Below are 15,428 nucleotides of genomic sequence, written 5' to 3' on the forward strand. Positions count from 1 at the left end.
AAAGTTATGATGGACTGCCACAGAGCAGATGTGTCACTTTTACACTTTTACATTTGGAAATCAATATAATATTTGATAAGCTTGGTGGGATTTCCCTAAGCTCCATCATGTTCTTATACACTATAAAAAGCATACATTTTCAGTATGGATTTGGGCAGTGACACCATGTTAAAATATATTAAAACCACTCTGTGGATACCAGAAAGGAAAACCACATGGACCACAGACTAAAGTGTCTTGCAATAAAAATGACTGAGCAAGTTAAACCTTCGAGATTTTTACACAAGTCTACACTCACTGACTTGCTTACAGACGTTTACAAAATGAATAAAAATGACCTGTACTGGCTAAAGTGTGACTTCGAAATTTGCAAACTGGATTCTTTTTGACTCAGGTGCATGTATATATTGATCTTAGCTCTCTTGGTAGGTTGTGTCCTATTTCACTGATGCTTCATTTTCAATTGCATTTGCAAATCACTGTCACAAAGCAGCCAGATATGGACATGGATAATGCAAATTGACTGTATGAAATTAACCTTGTCACTTGAAATCTGACCTCAAATTTAAAAAAAAAAAAGTAATTCATGCAGAAATAACAAATTATGCTGTTTCTAGTAGAGCTATAATGCAATGCCGCTTTCTCTATTGGCAAGTAACTAGTGCTCTAAATATCCATTTCTGTAGCTGCATTTGGAATTAAACTCAAAATGGACTAAGCAAGCATTTTTAAATCACAATGAATCCAGAAGCGATGCAAAACACTGAAAAAACCTCAGAGGTCCAAAATGGCAGCACTATATGTAAATATGTAAATTCTGTCTCTTGAAACATGTTTAGCTACATCTCTTTTTCTTCATCTGTTTTAGGAATTGAAGAAATATGAAGCCAATATTATATTTTAATCAAGTCCATCCATCCATCCATCCACCCATCAATCCATGCATCCATCCATCCATCCATCCTCTTTACGGATTATTCTACACAGGGTAACACGGAACCTGAAGTGTATCCCAGACAACACAGGACACAAGGCGGAGGACATACTGGACAGTGGACAGGGTGGTGACCCATTGAAGGGCACAATCACACACACTCCCACACTACATACAATTTAGAAACAAGATTGTCCTACAGTACATGTCTGTGAACTGGGGAGGAAAATTGGAGTACCCAGAGGAAACCCTGAAGAACTACTGCAATCGTGTGATCATTCATTTTGTACCAAACTTATCAAATATTTTGCAAATGTAACTTATTCCTATACAGACGTACAGTAAGCAGCGGGATCTCTCTAATATCCTCCTGTCCCTGCTTTACCACTCTTTGATGTGTTCCTTGTTTACTGCTCAGAAATAATCAAGAAATGTGATTTAAAGAGATACTGGAGAAAAGAGGATATATCTCACTGTAAATGGTTGTGATGAGAAAGGTTAAAACAAACAAACAAAAACAAAATGGTGAATTTCTAGTGAGAGATGTGTAGTGATAGATTAACGATAGACTCTGTAACTAACCAGGCCTTAAAGTTGTGATATAATTGTTGATCTTGAATCTGTGTAGTCGTATCCAGTTTTGTACTCTTGCTGCTTATAAGTCTGTCTCTCTTTTTGGTGAAAAAGACAGAAAAACCTGTCAGCCAGATGTTTTTGCTGTAATGAACAAAGTGAAGGAGTGAAGTAAGCGTTTTGATGAGAAAATTCTCAGAGAGAAATTAATCATGGACATGACTTTCCATGACCAAATCTGTTGTTTTATATGCCAAATGATTTATGTCTCAGTTGATTTACACGCCATCTATTCTGTACAGCTGGGATGGTACTATTAATGAAATTCCTTGATGTCTAGTTTTTTTTTTGCTTTGATTTTGCGGGTTGAATTGTGCACACCTCGTATTCAGAGTCCTTGAATGTATAATGTCTAGTTTTCAGACAGCGAACAGTGCTTAGTAACACTACTATAAGCACATATCAAAAAGACTTCACCCCTTAAACACAACATTAACAACACTGTCAAACAACGTAATGTCCGACGCCAAACGTTTCAAATTAGCTACGTGGTCTTGTGCCATAATTATAAAAGGATTCTTACATGAAATTACTCTGAAGAACTACAAAAGTGTTTAGCAAGATTTCTGATCTCAGTGAACGTGGAACATATGGTTAGCATTTTGGAAAGGCGCTCGTTTTACCAGGCAGAGCAGACTGATTCCTCGGGCTGTGCTGTGTTACGACAGGTTCCCTAAACAGGATGAGATTTTTATGCCTGATAAATGGAGGACTCTGTGTCCAAATCTAAAAGAGCTGATACTGTATCTCCCATAGAGTCATGCCAATATATGGAGTAAACAGATTTTTTTTTCTGGCAAAGCAAAGGTCTCTTTGCTCGGCACCAAAGTGGCCCCCTGAATTTCTTGTCCAGGATTTGGCTGTATTTTGTCATGTGGTATGAAGGTTTCCCATGGTTTCTATCCAAATAATTGTGCTTGATCACAGAGGGCACCTACATATTGGATGCTTTGCTTGCAGTGTTCAGCAAAAAAGCTCATCCATCATGAGTGTCATGGGCGTCATTCGACACAGAGTAATGTATAGGTAACAGAGCAATGTTAGATCATCTGTACACATTGGCTGATGTAGTGAAAAAAAAGGAATAATCTTAAGAAAACTGAATATCGCAGATTGCAACACTCGCTAGATCTTTCTGTTTAAAATATTCTCAGTCGCAGCTTGGGTGACATCGATTCGCTTATACAGTATGTACTGTACATACTGAGAGCGTATAAGATTTTTGAACATTCAGAAGTCCTGGCCTTGGCAGGAAAGTTAATCCAAATTTTTTTTAAATGTAGTTGGGTGCAACACAGCAGTCTAATTGGATGTGGAAAAAGTGGAACTGAAATGGAAGCTTTGCGTCTCTCCGTGTCTTTAGTGGGGCTTTAAAGGGTTTCTGCCTTATGCAAGGTTCACTGTTTGTACCATAAAAGGTTCCCTTAGGAGCCTCTGGTGCCAGAGTTGAAAATGCCACAGCCATTTGTCACAGCCAAAGGTTCACTTTACAGGCAAACTGACTGAGAGCATCTTGGCTGGATATGGCCTCAGACTAAGACAACAGACTTGAAGCATTTCTTCAATTCAGGTCCTTCCTGCTCACGCTCAAGCATGAGTTCACTTCACTGAGTTCATTTCATTTTATAAACACTCATCAGCTTAATATTGGTCATTGTCCATGTAAAACATGCTTCATTTTACAAGCTACCATATGCAAATGGGGAGGAGATTTCTCTGTGTTCCACATAAATAAAGTGATGAGAATGAAAAAAAAAACGTACCTGTATTGCAGCTAAAATGAATGAATAACCTGCATGACAATCAACAATTAATAGCAGCTTAGATTACAGATTGTCATTCGTACCTGATGTACTGATAATATGGATCACTATGTGCTTTTTAAACTTGCAAAGACTTGCCAGTAATTGGAGGATGAGTGCGGTGGTTGAATTATAACATGGGGATCTTTCATGTACAATGTAAGTCAACCAAAAGCTCTGCTTTGATAGCATTTTTAAAAATTATATCCTTTACAAAAACAAACTAATGTTCCAGAGATTAGCCTATATAATAGCCGACATATACTCTTCCTGGTACACTTTGATCAGGGTGAAATGAACAGCAGTGGGCATTTTTTTTTCAGATATGGATTGATGAATATTTAATCTTTAAATTCTTTGAATGGTAAAAGAAATAGAAACAATAGAAATAGGCTAAACTGTATTTAAAATAATTATATAAATACTACATACATAGAAAAACAAAAGCGAAAAATTTTGGTCACGAAGTGAATTTAAACGAATTAATGAGAACCACATAGGATGTTGCATGTACCTTATGAACTTAATTGTATTTTCGTTTTTCATGTGTGTTGTGGTTTTCATCCATTGGTCAGAAGAGATGGATGTAGATTTGAAATGAATGACTTCCTCAGAGTGGAGTGATGGAGTTTTTGGGGAAGATGGTTTCCTCAAAGTACTGAGAGTTGGGTGGTCCATCCTTCAGCAGCCAGATTTGGAGGAAGGGGGAGGCCTGAGAAACACAGGCCACTACATATCACTTTCAAAGAGTGAAACCTAAACTCCCCCAGAGCCTCTCACTCGTCCCTCAAGTCTGACAAAGACACCTGTTGTTTGATTTTGAGGAAGCAGTGCTGAATTGAGTGGCCTGTTCACAAGAAAATGTAATATTAAGTAACTCTGGTTTGAGTACAAACAAACTTCCTTGATATGATGTTTTCCAGGTGAACTAATAGCTTGGGCTTCATAGCTGCTTTTTCTGTCAGAAGATTTTGGAGTTGTACCCAAGCCTCTGTTTGCTTTTGATTTTGATATCTTGGTATACGTGTGTGTCGGTTCTGTTCTCCGTCATTTTTCTTTCATTACAAAAATCATTTCCTCAAATGAGTTTTGATGTATTGGAATTTTATCCTCTACTAATGTTACACCTGTTTGTGCAAAGAAACAACTTCAATAACTTGGGGTGGTCTCATGACAGTGAAATCAGGTATAAACAAGGCCATTTTCTTTTCTTTTTGTTACATCATAGTGCTCTAGTGTGCCATTTAAAGCCTATCAATAATTTGTTGGGTTGCAGTTTGTGTGTTTTATCTCTTGTGCAAGACCCAGTCCAAACACATATATTTCATTTCCTTAGAAGAGTACTTGCCTAAAAGAAAAATAAACACTGTAGATAATGAAAGGGAGTTGTGAAGCATGTGAGATCATGATTTCTGTTGTCCACCTGTTTGTAAACATTGTTAGAAGTTAGATGATGTTATGAAGATGTTAGCACTTGAAAATGATTTCAATAGAGTTTTCAGGGCTGTGACTACATGGTCTGTTATCTAGCTTTTGTAAGTTCAGTAGAAAAGACGTGTTGCTCGTGGTAGCCATATCAGATGAGTGGTGGAGCTTTCCAGGCGGTTAAAAAAATTCAGTAAGGTATGAAAAAACAACAGTGTGGTGTGAAAGCAGCCCAACATAAAGTGGTGGTACTTGGTAGAATTTCATTTAATGATGTCCTGAAATGGTCGATTCCACTTATACACCAGCAGTTTGCCATCTCTAGCCAACTCATACTGTATGTTTGTAAAAATTGTGGAACCTCCAAGAAACAAGTTAGATTTCATTAAAGCTTCACCTCTGATAAGTGGTGCAAAGCACTGGTGCTATTGACTTCTTCAAGAAATTTAAAATAAGTGTCACTTCTAATTAAAATAGTCAATGATTATACAGTTTTAAAAAGGTATTACTATAGATAGGATAACATATTATAGTTAAGGGGAATGATATAAGCATATGATTTGAATTTCAGCTCTCAGTACTGTCCAAGCTGCTGACCATTCAGAATCAAGAATATGACAGATTGGATACGGCAGTAGGGAAAAGAAAAGTGAGAGTAACAGCTCATAAAATGCAAATATACTTTAATGACGTGGTGACATACCAAGGTGTTATTATATAATTCAGATGTATTCGGCATTGTTTAAATGGTAGTCCTTTTATGCATACTGTATATAAACATACTGTTAACTATTAGCATAGTAAGCACCGATCAGATGTACACAGACAAGCTAATTGAAGAATCACATTAAGCTGTTTGAATGTACATTAAGGCATTTTCAACATTTCACTGCTAATGATTGTGTCATTGAGTTGACTGGGTACTCCTGACAGACAATGTCTTAACATTAACCTTAATGAGTTCTAGGAATGGAGCTAACAGCATGAGTCAGGGTGAAACTATGACTTTGAGTAGCCTTTATAAATGTAGGCGTATGATCTGTACTTCCATTCGGGAAGCAACCGTTAATTCCCAGCAGCGCTGATGTATTTTCCACTCTCAATGGAAGTGAACCTCAAATAGAATGACCCAATGGAAAAGAAGATCAGAGAGCACTGATATGATGGAAACCTCCACATTAATGGAAAAGAGATGAGGAAGCAGGTAGAATATAGTCCACGTCAGGGGTAGTGTCAGGGGAAGCTATTCATGATGGAACAAAGACTAGCTCCAGACACTGAAGCACATGGTTACCTTACTCAGACAGAATGCGGTATGTAAGGTGAAATCTAGTTTTTGATCCAACAAAAACACTGTCTCCTCAAAATGAGGATTACATTTACTTAATCTTGGAAAGTATCCCAAACATATCACTTGGTTAAAAAAAGGAACGATCCACTGCTATCTGTGACTGGCAGCCTAGGGTGTAAAATTGGCTGTGCTCTCTGGGTGGGTGTGATGGTATCTCTCTCTCTCTCTCTCTCTCTCTCTCTCTCTCTCTCTCTCTCTCTCTCTCTCTCTCACACACACACACACACACACACACACACACACACGCACGCACACACACACACACACACACACACACACACACACTTTGCCATCAGTTGCACTAGCCAATCATTGATGTCTGTGAGCTTACAGGGTAAACGTTTTCCTCAAAGTGTGTTACAGTACTCTGTGACACGGCATGAGCAACACTTCAATAAGATGCGGTTGGCTGTCTTCAAGTGTGTTGGAGGACACCCTTGTAAGCCTTTACCCTACCTGGTCGGTAGCTGTTGTATGAGAGGAGAATGAAGGCTGGTGGGTGGGAATTGACAGCGGACCAAACTGAGTATAAAATACTATGGAAAGACAAAAGTTTGTAAACATTCTTTTAATTCTTCTTGATATATCAGTCTGTCCTACCATTAGGGTGCAGCATTTGGTTATATAATACTCAACAAACTGCACAATTAAGAGAAAGTGAAGTCAAGTAAAGAAAGAAGATATTGACTTCTAAACCTTTCCAGTAGAACAGAGGTAGGTGTGAATAGTTACAGCAGAACTGTAGGAATGGTAGTTGCCTCTGTGCACGAGGGACGGTTGGTTTAGAAACGATTGGCTTTGTTAAGAAGGAACCATTTTAAGAAAAATCAGAGCAGATGCACAAAAGCGTTAGGTTCGAACCGAGGTACAAACACAAGTAGTTTCCAATATGGAACCTGGAAAATGTTGGTCTTATTTTTTCATCTCTCAAAATTTGAAGGATGACGTGTTTGCATCATTTTTGCAGCTGTCCCCTCACAAAACTCTTTTTTTTATTTGTCATGATTTGGTTTCAGCCATGATTTGGTTCCAAGTTTTTGTTAGACATTTTTTGACATTTTATCAATCATTACACTTGTGTTTTTATGTTTTGCAGCCTAATATGAGGTGTTCACAGATCTTCCAAATAGCAGCATGCCCTCTTCACTCTGCTTTTGTCTCATACCCTAATGTCAACTTGACTAAACTTGTGCCTATGAGAATCAATTGTACAAAAAAAAAACAAATAAATGTTCCACAAACTGGTGATGAAAATAATACGGAATAGATTGTTTAATGATCACAATGGCTGTTGGTTTGACTTTGGTTCGTGTATAATATTGTAGACTAATGTGTTAATGTCATTTGCCATGTGTAAGACAATTAAACACATCAGTTTTTGAGTATTGTATCCTCATAGCAACAGTATTTCATGTATATCCAACAGCCTTATTTGACGTGGGTTGATTTTTCAGCCTTTCTCATTCCCTTTTTGGAGTTTTCATCATTTTCCACCTGTTACCAGTAATGTGGCAAACATCTGGGCTGCTGCACTGTTTGGAAAATTCACAACACTGGCCAGTTAGGACACTAATATTTGTTCAGTATTGACTTTGCATATGTCTTACCGAGAAACTAATTTCAAAGAACTCTGACAGAAAGTGAAATAGTCAGTATTTGAATTTCTCTGAGTGGGCCACAAGTTCAAGTTGGTGCTTAATGAGACTGAGCTTCCAGTTATTCTGCAGATTCCATTTCCATTCGTTTTCTAAAAGCAGACATGTTTTCAAAATCTGTGTGAAATGAGACTCTTTCTACACAGCATGTGACCTTCTGATTACCTGTTTAATCCTCTCTGGATTGTCTGCCAGAGACTGAAGGGCAACAGTTCAAGGTTTGTCACAATGATGACTGTCTAGGATATGTCTACTCAGAAAAGCATTTATGTTGGTGCATGTGGCCCAGCCCACTGTGTCATATGTAAAATAGTGGCACAAATGAGCAATATGAAAGGAGGTATGCTCCAGGTTCTCTTCTGTTTCATGCATTCTCCATCTTTGTCAATGTCCTGCTAAATCATCTGCTCCCCGTGTTCATAGCTGTGGCTTCACAGCTGTTTCAGAAAGACACAGTAAATTCATCAGCTCTTGTGTGGTGAAAGCAGCCAACCATGATAAATGCAAAAGAGGAATGTTTACAATGGCACAGGGACTGTTTGGACAAGTAGCATGTTCTTGTCAGCTCGCGTGCTGCACACAAACGTAAAAATGATTAATAATGCCCTTCTATCAAAAGAGTTCTAGATTTATTACTGAACTCTTCTGAGAATAGCAGAGAAAAGAATTAAAATGTTACACAGATCCAATGCTTTCTTCGTCATGGCTGATGCCCTCACTGCTAGCAAGTGGAATGTGGAGCTACTGTTCACAGCGGAGAAAAATGTGTTAACACTGTAATATATGTTGCTAACAGCTATGTATAAATGAAGTGGCAGGAAAAATTAATGGTGCATTTTAAGTGACTCATCTTCATCATTCCACGAAAATTTCTTAAAGGTCACAGGTGGGGTATCTGTGGGTTTTATTTTTGGCATTCGTATCAGCTTATTAGCTCTTACCCAGTGTTTATTGTGGATTATTTGGAACTAAGCGCAAAAGGATTATTAATGGTCTGAAGAAAAAGACAGAACGATATGATGAAGTCGAGGCTGCAGCTGATTTCTTGGTAAATGTCAGACTGTAGATTCATGCAGCCTATCAGTGACAGTCAGGTCAAGTGACTAAACAAAGTAAAACACCCGTTTGGATGTGCTGATATTTTGCCCATATCTGACTGACACAGCCATAATAAGTCATCAGCAGTGACTGAGAAGGTGCAAGTGTCTTTCTTGTGTCATTCACAAAATAAGAAGAAACTAAAATTAGATACACTAAACATTTGTTAGTATAAAATACTCAAAGGGTTGGCATGGTAACACACTGGTAAACACAGAGATCCTGAACTTCTGTTAATGTCTAGATTTTTTGTCAAGTTTTTATGCATGTTCGTATAACTTGCTCCTTGGTGTATATATGTGTTTGTGTGCCCTGCCCTGAGATAGATTTGCATCCCATCCAGAGTGTATTCTGGCCTTATGACATCGGTCTATCGGATCACTACGTGCTGCAACAGCTATATACTGTATGGCTGAAATGGAAATAAAAACATGTTGACTCTTGACTTGACTTGGATACACTGCAACATTTAGGTACTGAGAGTGAGTGAAGGAGTGAGTGCTTGAGGACAGATGACAGAACCTCATTATTATTGTTTTTTTTATTTTTGAACAAAGAGGTTACAACTTGTCTATTTACCTTTTTTTTAAACTATTACCAGCATGCACTGGTTACAGCATTATAACCACTAATAAGAACTTGTGAAAAAATACATTGCTCCAGCCTGAAATATGTAATGTTGAGCTATAGATTGATATTATATTTTAGCTAATATCAGGATGAACCATTACAGGTCACAGAAGGATCAGTTAATACAGACTCGGGCTCAGACACAAAGAATGTCAATGGCATCGAACAAGTATGAAGAAACCAGTTCTAAGCCATCTGCTCACTTGATGACCCTTGTTTCATGAAACATACAAACGCTATAAAAGAAAAATATCATTAACTATGCTTTGTTCTCGAAAAGGAATGTTTATCCTCATTATCATCCCATTGTCTTCCTGTTCTCCGCAGAGAAGGAGAGCTGTTCAAAATTGTCAGGTATGCCCATGCCACAGAGCCAGCATAGGTGAGGTTATCCCAGGGTCAGCAGTTACTTTGAAGGGCTCACTTAAAAGAATCTGGAATACTTCAGCAGCATGATGTCACTTTCATGAAAATAGGCTGAACAAAAACAACAGTGTGAGGTTAATGGCCAACATTAGTTACCTTTCCGTGCCTTAAGCTCGTTTCTCTACTCCCTCAGCCTGGGCTGTTTTTTGGACCTGATTTCAGTTGTTCCTTTACTTCCTCTTTTCTCAGGCTTTGGAATTTGGACTGGGTTTTGGAATTTGGACCATTTCACAGTCAGACTTGTCCATTTTTCTAATCTGAGGAATGAATCATTTTGACTTTATTTCTCATTTTTGTCTAAAATAAATTCATTATCTGACTGGACCGAACCTGTTGCCTGAAGGAATTAAACACAGTAGCTCATTGCCAATGGCATTGTCTTAAAAGGGTGTTACGCTAGAATGTGAGAATATGAGAATGTGTCTAGCATTTAGTTGAATCAATGTTATTTGACTTAAAAAATCCTATTGTAAATGAAACCACTTCAGTTGTCTGTTTTCAATAGTGCAACATTCAATAGAAACCATGAAGATGTGTAGTCACCAAATCGATCAAGTTTCCAGCAGCAGGCCATCTTGTAGGAGATTTTCATATGCATAAGCCAAATAAAAAACATACTAACTGACATGAGGTCAAAGATATAAAGTTTCACAATCTGGTGATTCCTCCAGAAGATCCAGACAAGTCTGTGCTTTGAACATGACCTCCAGTCCTCCTGTGGAAAATGATGGTTCAGACTAAAAGGAATGTGTTTATATGGAACTGTCAATCAGGGAGATTCAGATATTAAGCAAAATCTCTTACTACCTTGAAGGTTGCCGTAATCTCTTCTGCTCAGTGCTCTTTAACAGTCATGTGGTCTTACAAACCTAGGATGAGAAAATATATGATGTTTCTACTGTAGGTGCATGACTTCTGTGTTATCTTTTAATTTTGTGTATAACTGAGTAACCAAGTTGTGTGAAGGGATTCTGAAAATAGTTATTTTTATAATATCATTTTCATTGTACCTTAAGAAAGAAATACATACGATGTAAATCCACAAACAAGCACACTTATCATGTTGTGAGACAGTAGAAGATAAATGACTATTCTTCTGTTTTATGTAGTGGAGAAGTCCATGGAGGCCAAGCAGCTGTTGTAAGCTGTTCTTTGCAACTGTTGAATTGTTCTCATGGCAGAGCATCAGTTCAAGGCACAGTCTGTGCAGACGGTTTGGGACTTGCGTGAGCTTTCCCTCTGTGTTTCCTCAGTGTTTGTGGTTCCTTGTGCCAAAATGTGCAGATAGGCTAAAAGTGGCCTGTAGCTGATGATGTCCAGGACCGATAGGGGTATCCACTTTCATTAATACAACACTATTAGCCGAGGGTGTGAACTTAATGTTTGTTTTTATCCCGAGCCCGAATTGAAGGTTATCTATAGCTTGCTAATTCGATCCAGCAGAGCGTGGGACTATTTCTCCTGCTGATTTTTGACATTTGTCTGCCCCAGTCACTGGAAACAGATGTCTAAGATCCTTTCAGCATTTGGTAGATGGTAATGCTGATGACATTTTGTTTGCCCATGAACATATCCTTTATTCGATTAATCGAGTGACTCTCTTTCAAAAACACCTGCTGAACTTAGAATGAATGTGCAGATCATAGGAAGGGATTGGGACTTTTCAACATTTTTTATATTGTTTAGATGGTGGCTATAGGATTATCTTGAAATTTAGTATGGACAGATTAAAGAGACGTTAAGTGAACCTATGTGGATTATTATGAAAAACAAACACCTTCGACTCTGAGGACAACATATCCCATAGCACATAAAACTTAATTTGAGCCATACTTTTCAAGTCCATGCATAAGGTTAACCATATATATTATATGCAATGAAATTCGATTATTTAAAGGGAAATTGCCTTATTTTATATTTTATCCATTGTTTGGTCACCTGCCAATTCCCACTCTGCAGCCTGAAATCTGTTATCTTCTGCATATGAGATTACAGATCGCTCATGTACATAGGTTGGAGAAAAGGTATTGCACAACTCAGGTTGCAAATGAAAAGTTAGTGCCAAAGGAGTAGTACAATTTAAAAGTAAAAAAAAAAAAAACACCTTGTGGTGCATTTAATGATAGAGTGGTATAAGGATGCTTGTAAACAGTATAAACACTGAAAAAGATTCTTAGGTAGTAAGTATTGCAAAATGTGCAAACTGTATTATAGTTAAAAAGACACTATATGTGATATAAGCATTTGCAGTTGCATTTAAAGGTCGGTCTGGTAAGGTAGGAAATGCCAGCATCAGTTAACGCCTGTTGTTAAGAATGCTTTTTGGCTGAGGTAGGAAGCTGTTCTTTAGCTATGCAGCATGAGCTGTGATGTTACAGAGGCATTTGCCAGAGGGGAGGGTGGTGAACAAGGTATGAGCTGGATACACTGCAAAAATGAAATGCCAACCTAACAAGTGAAAAAACACAATGTGGCCAAAGGTTTTTGAAGATCTGACCAAGCATATCCCACATATCTGGGTCTTCTACAATCAGGTGCTAAAGTACAAAGTTGGAAGCACGCAAACGTATGCTGTAACATTTCACTAACTCAAAGGCCCAAACATTAGAAAATCTCTACAGCCATGCACAAAATATCTAGAAGAAAATTTTCTCAGATGAAATGAGGTTATTCTATCAGCAAAATAGAGAATAATTCTAGACACTATCTATTTTGCTCATGTGGCTTTCAGCCACAGATAGTGGTGTGTTGGGATTCGAACTCACTATAACAATAGGGGAAAAGGTTTTCTGTTGTGACACTTGGGAGCCCTGAAAATAGTTACATTTCAATGGAAGCTGCACTCAATTTTTTTTACTATTTATGCAACACTGGGTCACAAAGAACCTGGAGCCCATCCAGGGGGCTCGGAACACAAGATTGAGGACACTTTGGTTAGAGTACTAATCTATCACAGGGCAAAAACACTCACATTCTAATGTTACTGCACGAAATATTGTTTGAACATTCAGTATTCACATACAGTATTTACACTGGTCGGTCGGCGCTGTTTCTGTTACTGTTTATTGTCTTTTGTGTATTGCATTTTTTGTACTTTTTGTATTGTCTTGTAACTTTGTGTCTGCACTGTCTTTTGTCCTGCACTGTCTTGTTTGTCTTGTTTGTCTTGTCCTGCACTGTTTGCACCAGTTTGCACAGTTGCACTTTATGTGGCTAAGACTACTTACATGTTCTTAGCCCTGTCTTTGTTTTATGTAGCACCATGATCCTGGAGAAACGTTGTCTCATTTCACTGTGTACTGCAACAGCTATATGTATATGGTTGAAATGACAATAAAAGCTCTTGACTTTGACTATGACTTGACTTTGACACTATGGATAATTTTAGAGATCAGCCTACAACATATCTTTTGAGACTGGGGGAGAAAGCCAGAGTACTCAGAGGAAACTCCCAAAGCATGGGGAGTTCATGCAAGCTCTGTGCACACAGGGTAGAGGCAGGGAATTGAGCCCCAACAATGGTGGTGTGAGGCAAATGTGCTAACCACTAAGCCGCCGGTCCCACAGGCACAATACTAATTTCTACACATTTAAATTGGTATTAGAAAACTAATACCAAGCTAGGATTGTGTCTTTCAATGAGGAAACAAAGAGAGATGTTTACTTGTAACCTCCTGAAATGTCAAAAGCAAATCATAAAATAGAAATGAACAGTTCACTCCATTCATAACATACAGTGCTTTGTTGATGGGGTAATTACTAAAACAAGCTTCTCACCAACAAGAGACTGTTTGACAGTCTGTCAGAAGCTCATATGTTGGTAAATTGTGAAATTTGTTGGGACACGTTGCTACCCTATGACAGATCCAAAGCCTGTGAACAAATCTGAAAAAGTAATGCTGGTAAAAAGAAATCCTCCAGCAATCCTCCATAAAAATTCATGTGGTGACATTATATTTCTCTGTACACATTATAAATATTGAGGCGTGTCACACTTCTCATTTTATTCTCCGCTGTCTTGTTTTCTTTGGACAGCCTTATCCCTTGTATAGTCTTCCCAAGACAAAGCAATCATTTTAACACAGTAAAATGACTTGAAACTGAAACATTTTTCTATTGAATTTACATCTGATCATGTCTAAAACTGCAACACTTTCTTAATGCACAATCATTCAAAACTTAGCACAATATATCTTACTGACAGAGGTAGAGTAATATAAGCAATAAGTATCTCTACCTCACACTAACTCAAACTAATACATTAATAATGTACATGAACAGATGGTAAGGTGCTGCGGATGGTTAAATATCAACACCATTGAAATCATAGAAATACTTTTGACAGTATGAATGTAACGTAGGTGTAAAAGTGGCCGGAAGTGGACTGCTTTTCCGTTCACAGTGTATTTCTACCTCAAGCTTAGTGTTACTGGGAGAGTCTCTAATCTTTCTAACCCTGACCAGAATAAGGCTTGTGCTTTCAACCAGAGCTTGTGTTTAGTTAGCTAGCTATTTAGTGTGTAGCATGCTATTTAGGGCTCAGCTTTGAATGTGTATTGACTTGCTACTCGCAGCTGTCAGGTTAATCCGTGTTGTGGAGACAGGCACAGCACATTACGAAATTTTCTGTCATGAGTAGGTTGAAATAGAATTTTTACCAGAGGGGAGAAAATTCCCAAATCTTTCAGCCATACTTTACAGGTTATTATACCCTATAGTGTAACCACTACTGGTGATCTTTATGATAATTCAATCATAAAGTGACTGAATATGGGGTACTCTAAACTTTTATTCAACACATTGTATTGAGTTCAGCTGTAAGGTCCCATATCATCTTTTTGGTGCTATGTATAAAGATCACCATGTGATAAACAGACATTAATCCTATTTTCTTATTAAATATACTTTATGCAAACCATCTGTAAGTGTTTAATTGGGATAAAATCTTGTAAATGGTTTCTTCTCTGGTTCACATGGAACAATCTCCTACACTTCATAGCATATGTTCAATCTGCAGATTGTCACCCAGAAGAGGATGGGTTCCTTTTTGACTCTTGGTTCTTCTCAGGTTTTTTCATCAGGTTGTCTCGGGCAGTTTTTCCCTTGTTACTGTCATCTCTGGCTTGCACATTAAAGATCTAATTCTAAATCTATATCCAGATTCCTGTAAAGCTGCTTTGCAATGTCCATTGTTAAAGGAGTGATGTAAAAAACTTGAAATCGAATATGTTACCGGTTTAACACAACTTTAAATTCACATCATGATGAATGATAAGCTGGAGTTTTCCTGGCAATGCGTTTAGGTAATGATAGTTTTCCGATGTACGATTCAATAATTCCATCAGGGATTGATTTTAGTGGATTTTGATGGCAAAGGAATCCACATCGAACATACAGCTCACTGAAAATGGAAAGAAGTTGAAGATGAGAGAAGACTAATTTTTTAAACTGTTGATATAAAAGGATTTTATGAT

At 37.8% G+C, this 15,428-nt stretch overlaps 1 long non-coding RNA gene across 1 annotated transcript; it reads left to right on the forward strand.

The window, feature by feature from the left end:
* The first annotated feature begins 6,525 nt into the window (after nucleotides 1–6,525).
* On the forward strand, nucleotides 6,526–7,356 carry LOC125139275. Its single transcript, XR_007138373.1, has 2 exons — nucleotides 6,526–6,697; nucleotides 7,242–7,356. It is a non-coding gene; the product is annotated as an uncharacterized LOC125139275 (long non-coding RNA).
* The last annotated feature ends 8,072 nt before the right edge of the window (nucleotides 7,357–15,428 follow it).

Source organism: Tachysurus fulvidraco, chromosome 17 (genome assembly GCF_022655615.1).
Source record: "Tachysurus fulvidraco isolate hzauxx_2018 chromosome 17, HZAU_PFXX_2.0, whole genome shotgun sequence".
In the NCBI taxonomy this organism is placed as follows: Eukaryota; Metazoa; Chordata; class Actinopteri; order Siluriformes; family Bagridae; genus Tachysurus; species Tachysurus fulvidraco.